Below are 21135 nucleotides of genomic sequence, written 5' to 3'. Positions count from 1 at the left end.
GGTACACACCAACCAAAGAGATAGAGGTCATCTAAGGATGTGCCCAAGATAGAATCCATTCTGTTGCCAAGTTCTTGTGGCGTAGTTTCAACCTCTGGGGACAAAAAGCAAAAAGTCATTCGGTGTCATTTGGTATTGACTTAAGTTATGTGAGCTATTTCATATCTTTCTTGTCCTTTTTTTATACTTTGAATACCCTAGGATAATGACATTTATTAATCAATAATTTATTATCTCATTTATAAATCTCATTTAATCACTCCTTAGGTTCTTTATTTGGTTATTTATTTCATGCTTATAGTAAACTTGTGTGTTACTTCACTTCATAAATTTATAAAGTTGAGGTACAGAGATGTTCAGGTGATATTTATGGTATTCTGTTCATCCTTTATGGCAAAATAAATTATCTCAAAATGTAGTGGCTTACAACAATAATCACTTTCTTTTTACCTCCGCTGGTCCTGGGGGTTGACTGGGCTCAGGGAGGCAATTCTCACTTAGGGTCTTCCATGGAGTTGAAGTTAGATGGTGGCTATGGCTGGGACCTTAGATAGGCTGCTCATTCAGAACCCTACTTATGGTCTATGTGGCCTGAACTTCCCCACAGGATTGATGCTAGTCTCTAAAAGCCAGCATCCCAATGGGACAGGTAAAAGTTGTGTTGCCTTCCTAATTTCTTAAACTTTGAAGTATTATAGGTTAACCAGGAATTACAAATATAGCAATGGAATTCAGTGTACTCTTTACTTGGCTCCTCCCAATGATGAGATCTTCTGTTTTTATAAAATAATATCATAACTAGGAAATTAGCATTTGCAAAATGACAGAACTTATTCTGTTTTGCCAGTTTGGGGGCTTATTTTTTGTCTTTTTTTTCTTTTCTCTTCTTTTTTGTGTGCTGGTGGTGGTACTAGAGATTTCCCCAGTACCAAAAAAAGAAAGAGAGAGAGAGAGAATGGTGCTGGACATGGTGGCATATGCCTGAATCCCAGTGGCTGGGGAGGCTGAGACAAAAGGATTATCAGTTCAAAGCCAGCCTCAGCAAAAGTGAGGCACTAAGCAACTCAGAGAGACCCTGTCTCTAAATAAAAAATAGGGTTAGGGATGTGGCTCAGTGGCTAAATGCTCCTGAGTTTAATCAATCCCCATTACCAAAAAAAAAAAAAAAATGTCCTGCTAGTTGCTAGTATCCTAACTCTACCTCATTTTAATTCAATTTGATAATTATTATTACACATTCCATATCTATTTGAAACATACATTTAATACTGGGACTAGTTTTAAAGGAAGATACTTACAAACCAAAAAAAGATAACAGATTTGGAGTAATTTCTTTCTTATTATTTTTCCTTTTTTTCTTCCTTTCTTTTTCTTTTCTTCTTTTGTGATGGCTATTCAACAAGAACCTCCTGAATGCAGGGCACTCATTCTAGCGCTATACTGTAGCCCAGGCAAATTTTTGACAAAACAGAATAGATAAGGCTCACCTTTGGCCACGAAAGCATCCTAGAATATTTGAGAAACTATATAGAAAAGGGAAAAAGTGGGCCAAGGACCTGAACAGACACTTCTCAGAGGAGGATATACAATCAACAAGTACATGAAAAAATGCTCACCATCTCTAGCAGTCAGATAAATGCAAATCAAAACCACCCTAAGATACCATCTCCCTCCAGTAAGATTGGAAGCCACTATGAAGTCAAACAACAAGTGCTGGCAAGGATGTGGAGAAAGGGGTAGGTACACTTGTACATTGCTGGTGGGACTGCAAATTAGTGCAGCCAATTTGGAAAGCAGTATGGAGATTCCTGGGAAAGCTGGGAATGGAACCACCATTTGACCCTGCTATTGCCCTTCTCGGACTATTCCCTGAAGACCTTAAAAGAGCATGCTACAGGGATACTGCCACATCGATGTTCATAGAAGCACAATTCACAATAGCTAGACTGTGGAACCAACCCAGATGCCCATCAATAGATGAATAGATTAAAAAAATGTGGCATTTATACACCATGGAATATTACGCAGCACTTAAAAATGACAAAATCATGGAATTTGCAGAGAAATGGATGGCACTAGAGCAGATTATGCTTAGTGAAGCTAGCCAACCCCTAAAAAGCAAATACCAAATGTCTTCTTTGATATAATGAGAACAACTATGAACAGAGCAAGGAGTAAAAGCAGGAAGAAAAGATTAACATTAAACAGAGACATGAGATGGGTGGGAAAGGGAGAGAAAAGGGAAATTGCATGGAAATGAAGGGAGACCCTCATTGCTATACAAAATTACATATAAGAGGTTGTGAGGGAAATGGGAAAATAAACAATGAGAGAAATGAATTACAGTAGATGGGGTAGAGAGAGAACATGTGAGGGAAGGGGAGGGGGATAGTAGGGGATAGGAAAGGTAGCAGAATACAACAATTACTAATAGGGCATTATGTAAAATTGTGGATGTGTATCCGACATGATTCTGCAATCTGCATTTGGGGTAAAATTGGGAGTTCATAACCCACTTCAATCTAATGTATGAAATATTATATGTCAAGAGCTTTGTAATGTTGTGAACAACCAATAAAAAAAAAGAAAAAAAAAGAAAAGAAAAGAAAAGGGAAAAAGCATTTCCACAAGGATTTACAGGCCTGCTTTTGGCATGAAATGTCAGAGCACAGAGCAAAAACACAGAGGGCAAGTGTACTGCCAATGGGGGAAGAGTAGCACTCGCCCACCAGTGGGACGGGCTGGATGATCATGTGTTATGCCAGCTTTTACAGGCACTTAGTTGGAGTCCTTATGCTGACCCTTCATAGTCACATCCACCCCTGCCTGTCCCCATACCTGTACACTGGCAACCACTAATCTGCTCTCCATTCCTATGGTTTTGTCATTTCAAGAGTGTTGTATAAGTAGAAACATATAGTACATGACCTTTTGAGACAGGCTTTTTTCCACTAAGCCTTTGGGATCTGCCAACTACACAAGTGTCAATAGTTCCTTTTACTGATAAATAATATCCCACATATCACCTTTTAAGTCCTAGCTTTGCAAGTCACACAATTGCACTTTCATAAAACAGATCTGTGAATTTCCAAGAGAAGGGAACACAAGCCCGTCCACACCTTGATGACAGTAGTATCAATGTCAGTTTGTAAGAAAAGCCGAAGGAGAACTGTTCTGATGATGCTCTACCACATATGATCTACCACAGACAGAGAGTGGCAGGGGTGGCATTTGAACCCAGGCAGTTTGACTCAAGAGTCCTTATTTTTACAGTGTCAACTTGTCAATCTTCCTATCCCAGTGGGAATAAACTTATTGAGAACTTCATTAAGAAATAAGGTATATAAACATGCTAAATATACAGCACTAATTTTTTTTTGTGTGAGATGATACAGGGGATTGAAATCAGGGGCACTCAATCACTGAGCCACATCCCCAGCCCTATTTTGCATTTTATTTAGAGACAGGGTCTCTCTGAGTTACTTAGAGCCTCACTTTTGCTAAGGCTGGCTTTGAACTCACAATCCTCTTGCCTCAGCCTCCCAAGCCACTGGGATTACAGATGTGCACCACCACGCCAAGCAAGTACTAATTTTTTAAGTAAAGAATTTGAGGACATAAAGGCTTGGCAAGATCAAAATCCTACATGTTTATTGAGGGCAAATGATAGGAAGAAACAAGTGAGTAGCCTGGAAGTCAAAAAGACAGATACAATTCATTTTCTATTCTACAGAACTTCTGACCTCCAAACTTCCTGCTTACTGGATGTACTCTGTGAATGTCAACCACCTAGGAAGCGCTTCTTCCTCACTAAAATTGGAACCACACTTTTATCCTAGACAACCCAAATGGTCCTATCTTCTGCCAGATGGGTTTTCCAGAAAAATTCTGGAAGCACAACATTTCTACTAAACACAAATAGGTCAGTCCTGCCAACCCCAAGGTCATCACTAGCCAATGGCACATTTGTATGAATTAGAAAAAGACAAGCTTTCTTTGGGCAGATAGAACCAGATATCATGGCCTGGCCTTGGTTGTGCTCATGAGTACTCAACCCAAAATGATTTTTGACAGCTCTGCCACTTACCATTTTTCCCCCATTGATTCCATAAACATTTCAGTGCCTACCATAAGCCAAGAACTTTTCCAGGTGCTAGAAACATTCATACCCCCCACCCCAGGAACTTCAAAGACTTTATGAGAAGCCATGAGGTAAGGAGAGGACATGACATAATGCCATAAATCCATGACAAAGCATGGGAGGCAAAACCTAGACTAGGGGCAGGGAAATGGCTTTTAGGAAAGGCGCTCCAAAGAATGCATTTCCTGAGCTGCATTTTAAGTCCTGGAAAATGGGACTTAGCCCAGGGAATAGAGGTAGCAATGCCAATCAATGATCCTGGGCATGGGCAGCAATCACATAATGGAGGGCTCAGAGCCACAGCTAGCTCTGCAAAGATTTCTGTGTAATGTAGAGAAAATGTTTCCTTTTTCCCACCCCCAAAGAAAACGAAGCTGTATTCATTTTCCAGGGCTGCCATAACAAATTACTGTAAACTTAGTGGATCAAAATACAGGAAAAATTCTGTAAGCCACCAGTCTGAAATTGAGATGTCAGAAGAACTGGTTCCTTCCGGAAGGGCTAGGGGGAGAATCAACTTGCTGTTTCTCTTCTGGCTTCTGGCTTTCCAGGGCTTCGCCTCCTTCTTTACATGAGAAAATATTCAGTGTTTTTCTCTTCCCTGCTGTACTTTTTCTTTTTTTATAAATAGACTTGTCATTGGATTAGGACCACCCTCATGAATCTAGAATGATCTCACCTAGAGGCCCTTTTCATAATTTCATCTGTAAAGATCCTTTGACTAAATAAGCCCCATTCACAGGTATCAGAGGATATAATTTGCACTTGAGTTTGGGGAGATTACAATATAACCCACTATAATCCCCTCAGCAGATGAAGCCGCTGGGTTAAACTGGGCCCAGAGCAAGGCAGCACAGCAGGGAACTGAGTGTTTGCCAACAGCAGATCTAAACCATTAAGGAAGTATGTGTTCATTAAGGAAGTATGTCATTCTGGTCATTCTGGAAACTTTGCTCTAACAGCAGTATAGAGAACAAATTGTTTTACAAGGTGACAAAAGATTCTCTGCTTGACCAACTTTTATTCAGCTTTCTAAATCTTCTACTAGACCCATATGTGCCCATCCTTGTAAAACGTGGCTTTAGCAAGAACCCTCATAAGTCAATTTAGCAAGAATCCCCCAACCTCAATATGTCTTCCTCCTCAATTTACCATCAGATTCCTCATCCTCCATCTTCCCCTAGGGATTGTCTGATCACACTGGCCTGCCTTCAACAATAATCCTCTTAGGTCAGTTTAGCCACAATCCCCTTACCTCTGAGGTTTCCTTTTAAAAATTTCTCCACCCACTAACCCCAGTCTTCTCTTTGGCTGTAAATTTCCAGTTGCCCATGCTGTATTTGGGGCTGAGCCCAATCTTCTCCAATCATTGCTAGACCTGTTTGCAGTGCTCCCTGTATCTTTTGAAGTGGTCCAGGATAAAGTCTTCCTGACCATGCTTTAACAAGTATTGTTGAAAATTTTTAATTTATTTAATAAAGAGTAGGTGCAAGAGGATAAGAGATGACTGAGCCATATTAGGGTCAGCAAGTCCAATGAGGAGACTGTTGCAAAAATAGAAGGAAAGAAGGTCCAAAACTATATTAGTGGCAGTGGGGATGAAAGGAAATGAGAAAGCAAAGCTCCCGAGATTTGGAACTAGATGAGGGAGTTGAGATAGAGCTAGGAATTAAAGAAGATCCCCAAATCTCTAGGCTGGAGCAACTGAGTAAGCTGTGGTGCCACACACTGAAAACACACACACACACACACACACACACACACACACGTAATTTTAGGGGGTGATGATGATTTCAGCTTGGGCTTTGTTTAAAATGAAATGCCTGAGGAAACATCAAAGTGGAGTTTATTCTGAACCCCCATGAAATGGGAGGTCCAGTGTGGGAAATAACCAAATTCCTAGGGTATCATGTTACTATCCTAAGACAGACAAAAATGAAAAATTGGCAGTCTTATGCTATGTAGGAGTGAGTTTTCTGTAATCTGACACTTCTAAACCTGCACTTTCACTTGTTGCTCTAGTGTTTATTTATCTTCCATAAGCATTCTGACAGTGTTTTCTCAGAACTGAGAAATGTTAAAAGCTGCAAAGAAATCTCCACATTGTCTACACAGAAGAAAAGTGTTTATGCACAAGTAACTCACCAAAACCGTGTCTTTGCAACCGTGTAGACAAAACAGGGTTTGCTAGCATTTCCTTAAAACCCAGCATGTTTGATCATATCAAATGAAAGCTGAAAGTAGATCCTGAAAGTTTAGGCAAGACTAATTTCAACTATTACCCATGATGTACAGATAAAGAACCAGGGAGACAGGCCACTTGCCTATCTGAAGGTCTCAAGGGAAACAGTGAAAACAAGGGAAATAGTTGGAAACAGTGAAATCTTTTTCACTTAGGGACACTGTTGAGGGCCACAATCAAGTCAAGATGGCGCCTGGCACTTTGCCAGGAGGAGTGGTTTGTGAAGCAATGCCAGCGAGTCATTAAGATGATGAGGATTCCTTAATGACTGACTGCTGTATCTAGATGATGTTAATTAAGTTAAGCTGTGTAATTAGTTAAGTATATACCTCTACTGTCCCGTAATAAAGCGGCTCCCGCTGTATCAACCTTCACAAGTTGCTTGTCACACCCCCTCCCCGGTTATTTTGCCCAGCCAGATTGCAGCAGGACACTTCTGAGCTGAATAAAGAAGTGGTTAATCTCTCTGACCACCATAGGGTGCTAAAAGGTGGGCCTAGAATAAGAATTTGAGACTGTTCTTTCAGGGCTCGTGCTCCTCACTGAGCTGCATCAGTCTCTCTGCAAAAGACAAAGTACTCTTAAACTAACCAACAACTCCCTGCCCCCCTGCCCCCACCCTTTCACCAAGTTAGAACTTGGTCAAGAATGAGACTAAGCCCTGTTCAAAGATGGATATAAAAAGACAAATTTAGGGAAATAATGACTATCGCATTTCATCATCTTTCCTACCCCTATGGCCCCTCCCTTCACTTTTCCTCTTCACCCTATCCAGGTCATCATTACCCTAAATACATGTAAGAAGACAAGAACAATGTGGCTCTACTTTGTGTACAACCAGAGATATGAAAAATTGTGCTCTATATGTGTAATATGAATTGTAATACATTCTGTTATCATATATAACAAATCAAAATTAAAAAAAAGAAAAGAAAAAGTCAAATTTAGTCAGTGCAGTGGCACACACCTATAATCCCACTTCCCAGCTGTTCAGAAGGCTGTGCAGGAGAATTCTAAATGCAAGACCAGACTGGGAAACTGAGTAAGACCCTCCCTATCTCAAAACTGAAAATAAAATGGGAGTTGGGGATATACCTCACTTTACAGCACCTTGGGTTCAATCAGTAGTGCTGCAAACAGAAACAAAAACAAAAACAAAACAATCAAGTAATAATAAGTTAGAGAATCTTTCATCAGAAACTTAAAGAATGAGAAATGACGAGAAAAAAAAAACTGTCACTAACTTCCTTGAATTTTCCCTCAGATTAATCTGCATAGTAGTACTATGTTGTACTGGTTAAAATACTGCGTTCTTTTATTCTAGATTCTGTGATGAAGAGATTTACAGTGGAGTATTTATCGTTTCTTTCTGAATGAAGTTCTTTATAGGATCCCACTCTCAAAAGGGGCCCCGTAAAACACATTATTCAGAATGCAGTATAAATTCTAAGAGAAACTGTGGAGGCCTGAATAGGCTGGGGTTGCATTTATTTTATACAAAAAGATGGATTTTAGCAGCTATCAGCACTCAAAAATTAGAGCCTGTGTTCAGAACATGTCTTAGTTCATTGACTCTAACAAACTCCATACTGAAGGATATTCATTTAATAAAATCTCATTTCACAGCCAAGCATAGCCATTCCTAGAAATTGTGCTTTTAAAAAACAAAATCCTAGATATTTAAGACACAGCAATCTAGTAATGCATGGGTTCCACAATCTTTAACTTAAATCTGAGTTAGATTTCAGATGGGTGAAAGGAAAAAATGAATCTTTTCTACATATTGCAAACTCTTTCAGAAGGATCTGGAACACGAACATTTCCCTGTATTCATATACATGGACATTTTCAAAGTCAAAAATAAATCTTCTCACTGAATGGGACACATAAGGACTATAGCCTTGTGTCAGTGTAGATCAGGTTTTAAAGAAAAAGAAATAATTTCCACCTTTAGAACTTTTCAGATTTTAAAACTGCTGAAGAAGAATTGTAGACCTATTGGTACTATTTCATCTGTTCTTGGAGAAGATAATGGTCACTTGGAACAAATATTGTAGACACAACTTCCTCCACTTCTGCTATCCTGCCTTCCTAACCCCTGGTAATGAACTAGGCAGTCTGGTCCCTGATCATCCTTGGAGAGCATCCTAAAGCCACACAAGCTGCAGTTCAATTGGAAGCAGTACCTAAGAGTCCAGACTTCCGATCCTGAATGTATTAGTCTCATATAGATTAAAATTACTCAAGTCATTTTAGTGCCATTCATTTTACAATAACAAATTAGGAATTTTTTTTTAGCTCAGAATCGTAAGGAAAAAAAAATAATGAATGAAAAGCTATGGTAGTAGAGTTTGCAGAATTGGAGCCACTTACTAAAACTGTGCCAAGTGGTCGCAAATTTAAAACTGTAATGCATTTTCAGTCAGAATCCAAATGGGATTGGTGGAGGGGGATTCGAAAAACAGTTAAAATCTGTTTTGGAAAAGAAAACCATGCAAGAATGGTCAAGAAGATTTGGTGGAAGAAGAAGAACTAGCAGTTGCTAAATGTTCAACAAACAATGAGGTACTGGTGTAAAATCATTCATTGAGAATTTAACATGTGTCAGGCTTTGTTCTAGGTCTCACAGAAACAGCATAGAATAAGAGCAATAGGGTCCATGGCATATATTCCAGCAAAAGACCCAGATACTGATGGCAAAAATCAGTTGGTCACAAGGATGCAGGGAAAAGCCTGTGGTGGCTCTTTCAGATCAGGTGCTCAGGAGAGCCCCAAGGGGGCTTAGCAAAAAGCCAAGGGGCCACAGCAATATATTCCAGGAGATGGCATTTGATCAGATAGAGTGTCCTGCATGTTTTTTTAAAATTTTTTATTTGTTTTAATTAGTTATACATGACAGTAGAATGCACTTATATACTTTGACATATCATGCATAGATGGAATATAATTTCTCATTTTTCTAATTGTACATATTGTAGAATCACATTGGTCATACAGTCACATACACACATAAAGTAATAATGTCTGTTTCATTCTACTATCTTTCTTATCCCCACATCCCCTGCCTTCCCCTCCTTTTACTTCCCCAATTATATAAAATTATATAATTTTATAATTATATTTTTTATAATTACTACACATATATACCACAATTTTTGTATCTCTGTATATAAAGTATGTTGACACCCAATTCATGTCTTCATACATGTACTTTGTATAAAGATGTCCATCACATCCCACCATCCTTGCTAATCCCCTACCCCCACCCTTTTCCTCCCACCCCTCTTCCCTATCTAGAATTCATCTATTTCTCCCATGCTCTCTCTCCCAATCCCACTATGAGTCAACCTCCTTATATCAGGGAAAACATTCGGTATTTGTTTTTTGGGGATTGGCTGACTTCACTTAACGTTATCTTTTCTAATGCCACCAGTTTTCCTGCAAATGCTGAGAAAATTCCATTGTGTATATATGCCACATATTTTTTTAATCCATTCATCCACTGAAGGACATCTAAGTTGGCTCCACAGTTTAGCTATTGTGAATTGTGCTGCTATAAACATTGATGTGGCTGTGTCCCTGTAGTATGCTATTTTTAAGTCCTTTGGGTATAGTCTGAGGAGAGGAATAACTGGGTCAAATTGTGGTTCCATACCCAGTTTTCCAAGGAATCTCCATTTTGCTTTCAAAATTGGCTGCATGTTTTAATCAGAAAAATAATTTAAAAATGAAATAAAGTAAGTTTATGTAGAAAATTAAGCAATGTGATTGTTATGGTTTGAGTGTGATCTTAAGGAACCCCCAGGGTCCATCATGATTCAAGTCTTGGTCCCAGGATGGCATTGTTGAAAGGAGGTAGAAACTTGGGGCCGGGTGGGTGGCTAGTGGGAGGTCCTTAGGTCTTTGGGGCATGTCCTCAGAGGACACTGTGGAACTCAGGTACCTCTCTCTCTCACTGAGTTATACACACACACACACACACACACACAAACACACACACACACACACACACACACACACACACACACACCATCCTGTGCTGCTATGCTGGGCACAGCCCTCACCAGAAAGGGGCTAAACCATTGGCTCCTCCCCACCCAATCTTGGACTTTAAACCTCCAAAACTATGCGCTAACTAAACCTCTTTTTCTTCATAATTTTTCTGTGTGGGGTGTTTGTTTGGTTATAGTGGTGCAAAACTGATTAATACAGTAAATAAAACAACAAAAAAATCTGAAGGAGTACATTGTAGTAAGTTAATCATTTAGAGAAATTACAAATAAGCATTATTTTTAATGCTGCCATTGTTGCACACATATTTAGGTAAATCATATAATTTCCTTTGGGATCTGTTGATGGGACTGGCATGGTATTTTCTCATTTATTTATTTATTTTTGGAATTTTGTGTTTGTGCATAACGATCATACATAATAGTAGAATTGGTTGTTAGGTATTTGTACCTGCACACAACATAACGATATAATTTGGTCAGTTTCATTCCCCTGTACCTTCTCTCTCCCTCCTGCCTCCTTCCTTGTGGTCTCCTAGTTTCATAAGGTTCCTCCACCCCACCCCACACACACCTTCCTTTTTTCTCTTCAGCTTCCACATATGAGAGAAAACATACAACCCTTGACTTTTCTGAGTTTGGCTAGTTTTGCTTATCATAATGAAGCATTTAATTTGAAAATATTTTTTGGGACCTTCTCCTATCTGGGGACAGTAGCACACCCACAGCCTTTCTCCAGCTCAGGGTTTTTTTCCTCTGGCCACATTCTTTGGACTCCTCATCCTGATCACTGCGTTTGCTGTGGCTCTCCAGGAACCCCATCTGTCTTGGAGCAGTACCAAAAGCCAAAGAGGCACCTGGCAGAAGCAAAATTGGAAGATGGTGTTGGTTTAACACCCACCCATTCATTCATTGAGAATTTAGTAAAACCAGAAAATTCTCACTGTATGTGACACTGTCAGATGAAAAATACAAGGGCAATTTGAAGGACAGGGAGGAAAAAACTTTTCGTGGCCTGGCTATTCCCTCTAGAGATGCAGGCTTCTTTAGCTATTGTTTGGCATGGCATTTTCAAAGTGATGACTGAAATCATTTGAAATTCAGTCGCATCTTTATTTCCTGAACTAGTACTTCCAGGTTTACCAGTGATGAGGTTATTACTAGCGCCAAGATTATTAGTTTGAGGAAAACAATTGTCTTAGGAGGGCAGTGGTCAAAGCTACATCATATGCCAATCATAACTTCTAAATTTCATTTTTCTAGATGTTGAGATTCAAATGTAACATTCTCCTTTATTCAAATGATAAGAGTGTTTTATTGATGAAAATTTACTCACATCATTTAAAAAAAAGGAAACCAAACTCTCTTTTTATTTAGAAGATTGTTCTATCACTTATACATATTGTGTTCTTTTTTATTTTGTTCTATAATATTAGGTTGAGTATACAGATATGGAAGGGATTTGGATGGTTGTTCTATGCTCCCAAACAAAGGTTTTAAAGAGTAAAGTTTTCTTTGATATATCTTTTCTTTGTAATTTCTATGTTCAGGTGAATATGCATTAATTCCATCACTGGAAAATAAATTCAAGCTAGAAAACCCCAAATATCTTGCTATTATCAATCAATTACAAAAGATTGTCAAATCATTTTTCATGTCATTTCCAGACTTCTTTAATAAGCATCCCATATGCCAAAATGCATTCACCAATTGTGAATTCACCACTTGTATCATAACTCAGGAAGTATTGCGTCTACTGATTGATTTTCAGGCAGCAAAGATGTACAGACTCAAAAAACTAAAGAGGTAAACTTATTAGAGTTATTCACCTTCTCAAGACTTTTGGAACTCTTTAAGCACATCCAAAGGATGTTACTGCAGATTTTAATACCATTGACATTGCTGGCTATGTTATCACCAACTCTGGCAAGAATACTGAAAGGAGGACAAAATGTCTTTGTGGAACATAGCTGCATTCTTGGCACCTAGGACTTCTACCGCTGTGTTTGATATCATCAAAAGTGACTCAGAGGATGGCACACAGGTTGCCAATATTGGCATCGTGGGATTGAAAATTCCACCATTGAAGAGGCCTCTGTGTGGTTTGAAAAAATTTTAGTCTTCTAAGAGTCCCCTGTTAGAGGATAGAATGCCATTGCCTTCTGTGACAAGCTCTTACTTAGCTGGGTATCTAGAAGGAAGTAGAGAGAGAAACGTTACAGCTATTCTGAATCCTTGGAGAGAGAGAAAGAGGACAGCATGAGAAAAAGACAATGTTAAAGAACAACTTCCTGTTTCACAAGTTTTCTAAACATTGGCCCTAAGTACTGGCTGGACACCAAGTCCCTTAGTCCACTGTGCCACAGTTACAGCAACACCCTTCATTACCGCAAAGGCACAGTAAGTAGATACACAATTCCTGGGACCTCGTAGGCCTTGGCAGCTCCAAGGCTAAGAGCAGCCAGAAGACGAGCTGGCCAGGTAATCACAAAAGTGTCTCTTTAATCCTGAGGTTAATGCCAAACAGAAATGGCTTCATGACTTTGACAACTGTATTATATTTTTGAACTTATATATGGGTTCATCATTTCTTATACATCCAGAGCTGCAATTTAAAGATGTCCCAGTCTTGGTGTGTCAGGGCACTCAGCTTGGTGTCCACAAATATCCTCAAACTTCATAAAGGCACCATTTCCACACGTTTCTCTATCTTTTAGCACCTTTATCTTATGTTGTAAATGTCTCAAGAGCAGGAAATTATCTTTGAATCCTGCAGAGGACCAGATGGAGGTGGTCACAGGAACTGGTGGATTTGCAATCCTGGCAGAACAGCTCTGGATCAAATCATGATTGGGCACAACTGCTCTCCTCCACTTATATTCTCCTCAGGATAGCTTTGGTATCTTCTAAGCTAAAAATCTGACAACTTGATCCTGAGTGACATCTCTTTTGTATTACCTAAAACAGAGATTGGAAATCTTTAACTTGGGTGTTTAAATGAAAATAACCGTGGATTCAATTAACCTGCACTAGGCCACTTGATTTAGGGAACAGGTTTCTGAGAACAGTAACATTCTCTCTAAACACTGTTATCAAAATCTAGGGTATAGGGTTTGGAGTGAGGTCAGGGTGGGGGAGTGCTTGCCTAACATGAATGAGGCCCTGGGTTGGATCTCCAGCATCACACACACACTCAAAAAACACCCCGAGTGTAGGTGAAAATATCACCAGCTATGGGTGATGCTCACTGAAGGGAAGAGATGTAAAGGAAGCACCAAAAGAAAGAAAAGAACAATGGAGATTAAGGAGGGTGATTTTTAGTCCTTCTCCTGCCTCAAGCCTACTCTTCATTTTAACACACTAGGGAGTCTTGGTTTGCCAGATTTAACAAACAAAAATACAGGGCATCCAGTAAAATTTGAATTTCTGAGAAATGATCAATATTTTTTTTTAGTGCAGTTACATACCCCTGGAATATGTGGTTTTACATGTTAAGTGTTTACACTTAACACTTTAAAAAACTATATTGTTCTTCATGTGAAATTCAAATTTCTCTGGCACAAAGTAGTCCATGGTGACAACAGCAAAGATTTTGAAACAAGACAAACAGGTTTTATGTGTCAAAATACACTCTACTGTCTTGTAGATCTAGAAAGAATAAATACAATTTTTATTTAAAAAGACAAACAGGTTTGAAACCTTACTTATTAGTCACAAGGGTCTGGGTATGCAATATAGACTTTTTGAGTCTCACTCTCCACATCTTAAAATGAAGAAATAGTATTCCTGCATAGGTTGTCATGGGGATTAGAAGTAATATATACATAAGGCATCTAACAAGAGCTCACCAAGATGATGTCCTCTAGTTAATTCTCTTAAATTGTTGGTATGTTTGCTGCTTCACCCTTGGCTTCTAAATCTAAAATATATCTAAAACTCCAAATATGTTTTTTAGCCTCCTCCTCCATCCATATTACCACTTGTCTTTGTCTTTTTAAGCTGTTATAACAAAATACCGCAAACTGTGCAGCTAAAAGACAACAGAAATTGATTTCTTACACTTCTAGACTTGGAAGTCCAAAGTCAAGGTGTCAGCAAGATGGCACCTGCTATCTGTGTCCTCACATTATTGGAGGGGGGAAACACTTCCTGGGGCCTCTTTTAGAAAGTCTCTGCCCTTGTGGCCTAATCATCTTCCAAAGGTTCCACCTCCTAACACCATCACATTGGTGACTAGGTTTTTACGAATGCATTTGGAGAGACAAACATTCAGATCAAAGTACTATTCAACTGTGCATAATATAGAGACCAAATGTTCATTTTCACAGCTTGCTCCCACTTAACATAGTTTATTAGTACAAATTGTCTAAACATGTCCTAAAGACTATGGCATTTTAATTCCCCAGTTCAAGAAAGCCATGGAGAAGAGTCCTGCAAAGTTGAGAGTTGTGGTTATACTAGCAACAAGAGAGGATAGTATAATCAGACCATTTAGCAGCAACAGAATATGAACTATAGAATTATTCTTTAAAAACTGAATAATAATGAAGCTATTCACTGGAGATAAGTTAAAAGTTTAAACAAGTCTCTTTCCCTATGTCATTTCCTTGGATAAAGCCAAAGAGAATGATTTTGAGGTTTTTATAAAATGGTTTAAGTTTCTCCTTAGTCTTTAATGAGGAGAAAAAAGGTTTGCCCAGTACTATACAGGTCAGATAGTTTTAGCTGAACCACCAGTTTCTCCTTAGTCTTTAATGAGGAGAAAATAGGTTTGCCCAGTACTGTACAGGTCAGATAGTTTTGGCTGAACCACCAGCTGTCACTACACTATAATCACACACAAACTCCTGATGAGGCTAGAAAATATGCCTTGAAAGTGTTTTTAATAGCAAGTCTCAGTGGCACACACCTGTAATCCCAGCTGCTTGGGAAGCTGAGGCAGGAAGATTGCAAGTTCAAGGCCAGTCTGGTCAACTTAGTAAGTCTCAAAATAAAATTTAAAAGGCTGGGATTGTAGATCTGGGGTAGATGGCTTGCATAGCATGCACAAAGCTCTGAGTTCAATCCACAGTACTGAAACAAACCAATAATTATTATTAATAATACAGAATTATGAAAGACACCCCATAGTGTAAAATAAAATGTTTACCTCAGGAACCACAATGCACAAGGAGTGCATATCATTCTCCTTCTGGGTCAGAATCTGCAACTCAGGAATCAAAGGTCTGTTTTCAATTGCAGAAGGGTCCAGTGTATGTACTCTAAAAAGAAATTAGGCTGAAACCATTCCTTGGCTGCTCATGCACATCCTGGTGAGGCCCCAGTTGCACAGGGAGAATGACTTCATAGCCTCTAACAACTGCACTGTTGGGAAAGAGATATCAATACAGCCTCTCTCACAGCTTGTACAAATATTTAAATGCATTCTTCCCTTGATTCAGCAATTCTGCTGCAAGAAATCAACCTTAAGAACATCTTTGATTTCTGCACAAAGCAAATATGCATTTATGCAAAATTGTCACTGTAGAATTTTTTATTGTAGCAAACGACTATAAACAACTTTACTATCTCTTGATAAAGAAACATTTAAAATATATTATGGTATGCTCATACTAAGAAATATTCACCGAAGTTAAAAAGAATGAGTTAGATTTATGTTACAATAAAGAGAACTTGATAAGACATATTTTTAAGGACAGGAGAACTGCACAGAGCATTACTATAATCCTATTACATTAAAATAGTTGGGATGTAGTTCAGTGGTAGAGGACTTGCTTAGCATGCAGGAGGCCTGGTTTTAACCCCCAGCACTGAAAAAAAAAAAAAAACGCTTGCTGAGCTTTTTATATATACATGTATGTATATAAAAGTTTAGTGTCATGTTCTAGTGATAAATACTTAATGCTAATACTACTTCTAACTTGAGCAGGATGTTTGCTGGGGAATAGAGAGACTATAATATTACTCAGTACACCAAAATGTTGAGTTTTTAAAAAGAATGTATTTGGGCATTATTTGTATCATTTCATTAATTACTTTTAAAAATAAATGTAAAAAGGAAAAAAATATAACTATTGAATATTCTCCTTACATCTTGTTTGCTTATCTACAAAGCCCTCCTTTATAAAACAGAAATTTCAAATTGTTGTATCTATACACAGTGGACTATTACACAGTATTAAAAGAGAATAAAATCATGCCATTTGCAGGAAAATGGATGGAGTTGGAGAATATTATCTGAAGTGAAGTAAGCCAATCCCAAAAAACCAAAGGCTGAATGTTTTCTCTGATATGTGGATGCTGATCCATACATAATGAGGATGGGGGGAAGCATGGGAGGAATGGAGGAGCTTTAGATAGGGCAAAGGGGAGGGAGGAAAAGAGATGGACATGGAGATAAGAAAGATGGTAGAATGAGATAGACATCATTACCCTAAGTATCCTAAGGCACAAATGGTGTGAAAATACTTTGTGATCAACCAGAGACAATAAAAATTGTGCTCTATATGTGTACTATGAATTAAAATGCATTCTACTGTCATGTATAACAAATTAGAGTAAATAAATATTTTTTTTAAAAAAACAGGGATTTCAGAAAGAAAATTCAAATTGTGCCTGATGCAAATTCAGATGTGTAGCTTTTCCTAAGCATATTTGCTCAGCATTCTAGAATCTAGCTCCTTCAAGAATGGAGGAGAATCACAGAAAGAATTTACCCTGTGGGACAAGTAAAACCGCTTAAGCTTGCTTGGTTCAAGGAAACTGCAGAGTCAACAAAGGAGAGGGGAATGATTGGTGAGAACAGTGCAGTCAAGGCGTGAGAGAGAAAGAAGGTTGTTTGAAACACAAGCCAACAAACAAAACCTAAATCCTTAGAATCAGTGATTCACCAAGGGCAGCAACCACAGCATTATAAGCTGTACAAAGGAGTGAATCTGGGTGTGTGAGAGAGGGTCCTCCACACCTAAGAGCGGTGACTGCACAAGGCTGGGTCATGAGATGGGGTTGATGTTAAGGAGTGGTCCCAAGAAGCTGAGAGTGGCCTGAGTCCCGAGCCACAAGGATTGATGGTGGTGGGGGTGGAATTCTTGGCAGTGATGGGTGCAGGGACTGGGAGCATGAGGGCAGCTAGGAGAGCAAAACTATCAAGGTGGCTGGGAGGACCACATGGAACTTTCTGAGCTTCTGGGGAGGGCTTTGTGGAAAACAAAGCCTTACTCAACTCTGTATTAAGAACTGGAGTGTAATACCAAAACTTAGAGTCTGCAGCAAAAGCAGTTCTAAGAGGGATATTTATAGTGATAAATCCTGCATTAAGGAAAAAGAATGATCTCAAATAAGCAATCTAATTTTATATCTCAAGAAACTACAGAGAGAAGAATAAACCCAAAGTTAACAGAAAGAAGGAAATAAGAGAAGAAATAGGAGAAATAAAGACTAAAAAAAACAACAGAAAAGATCAAGGAAACTAAGAGCTGTTTTTTTTTTTTTGAAAAGACAAATAAAACTGACAAACTTTTAGCTAAACTAGCTAAGGAAAAAAGAAAGACTCAAATAAATAAATTTGTAGATGAAAGAAGACTTTACAACAAGCACCACAGGAATGTGAAGGGTCTTAAAAGGCTACTCTGAATAGTTATATGCCAACAAATTAAATTACCTGGCAGAAATGGATAAATTCCTTCAAATATACAACCTACCAAGACTGTATCATGACGAAATAGAATTCAAAATGAATAAGGAGGTTTAATCAGTAATCAAAAATCTCTCAACAAAGAAATCCCAGGATCTGATGCTTCATTTTTTAATTCTATAAAATATTTAAAGATAAATTAATACCAATTGTTATGGTTTTGGATATGAGGTATCCCTCAAAAGCTCACATGTGAGACAATGCAAGACAGGTCAGAGAAGAAATTACTGGGTTGTGATTGTCTTAACCCAGTCGGTGAATCAATCTCCTGATAGGGATTAACTGAGTGGTAACTGAAGTAGTAGGATATGGCTGGAGGAGTTGAGAATTAGGGGTGTGGTTTTGGCATATATATTTGTATCCAGCAAGTGGAGACCTGTCTCTCTCTGCTTTCTGATCATCAGGTGAGCTGCTTCCCTCTGCCACACTCTTGAGCCAAGCAATGTTCTGCCTCACCTTGAGCCCACGAGGAATGGAGCCAGCCTTCTATGGACTAAGAGCTCTGAAACCTTGAGCCCTTAAGGAAATTTTCCTCCTCTACAATTGTTTTGGTTGGGTTCTTTAGTCAAAGCAGTGAAGAAAGCTTATTAAAACACCAATTCTTTTCAAACACTTCCTAAAAATTGAGAAGGAATGAACACTTCCAAACTTCTTCTATGAGAACAGTATCACCCTGATACCAAAACCAGACAGGGACTCTATAAGCAAGAAAATTATTGGTCAATATTCTTCATGAACATATTGTCAAAAATCCTCAACAAAATACTAGTAGACTGAATTTGACAGCACACTAAGGAAGATCATGCACCATACCATGATCCAGGAATATTAACCCCTGGGATGCAAGATGATTCAATACATGAAAATCAACCCATATAGTACACCACATTAACAGAACAAAGGATAAAAGTATAATTCCTAATAAATTCACAATAATACATAAATACACATAGATACAAAATAATACTAAAATATATATGTTATCACAAAAGACCTCCAAAATAGCCAAGCAATCTTGAGCAAAAAGAAGAAAGCTGGAATTTGCATTACCTGATTTCAAATAGGCTACAAAGCTATATTAATTTTTTAAAAAACAGTATGGTGGTAGGAAAATAAGGACAGACATGTAGTCCAATAGAACTATAAATAAAGACTAAAGAAAAAAAAATAGAAAAGACCAAGGAAACTAACAGCTGATTTTTTGAAAGGACAAATAAAACATCTAAGGAAAAAATAAAGATGCAAATAAATAAACTTGTAGATGAAAGAAGACTTTACAACAAGCACCACGGAAATGTGAAGGATCTTAAAAGGCTACTCTGAATAGTTATATGACAACAAATACAGAACCCAGAAACTCATCTTCTTATTTATAGCAAAGGGGGTCTTTTATATAGGCACCAAGAATACCCAGTGAAGAAAGAACCTTATCTTCAAGAAATGGTTTTGGAAACTGGATAGCTACATAAAGCTAGATTTCAATGACAAAACAATAAAATCAGATGGAAACTTAACTCACACCATATTAAAAAATGTGAAACAAATCAAAATGTATTAAAGATCTGAATATAAGACCAAAATGTAAAACTTCTAGAAGAAAGCATAGAAAAAATGTTCTCAATCTTGGTCTGGGTGATGATTTTTTAGATATGATTCCAAAAGCACAGTCAATGAATGAAAAAATAGACAAATAGGATTGCATCCAACTAAACAGCTTTTGCACAGCAAAGGGTACAATCAACAGAGTGAAGAGAAAATCCAGGGAGAAAGTATTTTCAAATCAGATATCAAATAAGGTCTATATCCAAAATATATAAGGAACTCAACCTAATAGCAAGAAAACACATAACACATTGAGAAATGGCAAAGGACTTTTCTCAAAAGAAGACATACAAATGACCAACAGGTATGTGAAAAAAATGTTCAGTATCAATATCAAGGAAATTTTGGAATAGCAATTATCAAAAAGACAAAAGATAAGTGTTGGAGAGAAAGAAGAGTAAAAGGAATTCTTGCACACTATTGATGGGAATGTTAATTGACAGAATAATTATGGAAAACTGTGGAGTTTCCAGAAATAATTAAAAACAGAATTATCATGTGCAATTCCACTACTCGGCAATCCAAAAAATTAAAATCAGTATGTTGAAGAGTTATCTATATTCCATGTTCACTGCAACATTGTTCACAATAGCCAAAGTATGGCAACAACCTGAGTGACCGTCAATGGATGAATGGATTAAAAAAATGTGAACACACACACATATGATATATACCTATATATAATATAGATGTATATAATTTATTCAACCTTTAAAAGAAGGAAACTCTGTCATTTTCAACAACATAGATGAACACAGAAGACATTATGCTAAGGAAAATAAGCCAGGCACAAAAAGACAATTACTTCATGATCTCATATGTGGAATCTTGTAGAGTTGAACTCATATATGCAGAGTGTAGAAGGGTGGTTACCAGGAGCTGGGGACAGTAGGAAAGCCTTGCTTAAAGGGCACATAGTTTCAGTTACACAGGATGAAGACATTCTGGAGAGTCGATGTACCACACAGTGACTATAGTTAATAATATGGTATTGGGCATATCTCTTTGCTAAGAGATCTTAAATATTCTTATGCATACAAAGTTACCTTTATAAGGTGATGAATATGTTAATCAGCTTGATTGCAGTCATCTCACGGTGCATATGTGTATCAGAATATATTGCATATCCCTTATATACATAAATTTTTTATTTGTTAATCATACCTCAATAGAAATGGGGGGAAATAAATTGATAAATAAAATAAAATGAAATTCCACTAGGAAAAAAAATATGAAACTGGGAGTTGTGTGGAGAAAAATGCTGTATGTTTTAATAATTTGAACAATACATAAATTTTATGCTTATGTTTGTGCAAGAGTATATGGAAAGTATGCCAAGAATAAGTAATAGGTCAATAGTTTTAACACCAACATAAACAATGAACTTTCTTTTCTTTCTCCTTCTCCTTCTCCTTCTCCTTTTTCTTTGATAGTAGAGATTGAACTC

General features: G+C 37.8%; 1 long non-coding RNA gene across 1 annotated transcript; it reads right to left on the bottom strand.

The window, feature by feature from the left end:
- Nucleotides 1-13257: 13257 nt before the first annotated feature.
- On the bottom strand, nt 13258-15806 carry LOC144373869 (uncharacterized). The gene is made up of 3 exons (XR_013433406.1): nt 15543-15806; nt 15303-15466; nt 13258-13351 (listed from the first exon to the last, which is right to left on the bottom strand). It is a non-coding gene; the product is annotated as an uncharacterized LOC144373869 (long non-coding RNA).
- Between the last annotated feature and the right edge of the window lie 5329 nt (nt 15807-21135).

This window comes from Ictidomys tridecemlineatus, unplaced genomic scaffold (assembly GCF_052094955.1).
Source record: "Ictidomys tridecemlineatus isolate mIctTri1 unplaced genomic scaffold, mIctTri1.hap1 Scaffold_52, whole genome shotgun sequence".
Classification (NCBI taxonomy): domain Eukaryota; kingdom Metazoa; phylum Chordata; class Mammalia; order Rodentia; family Sciuridae; genus Ictidomys; species Ictidomys tridecemlineatus.
The sequence above is the reverse complement of the archived record's forward strand: the minus strand, read 5'-3'. Positions and strand labels throughout refer to the sequence as shown.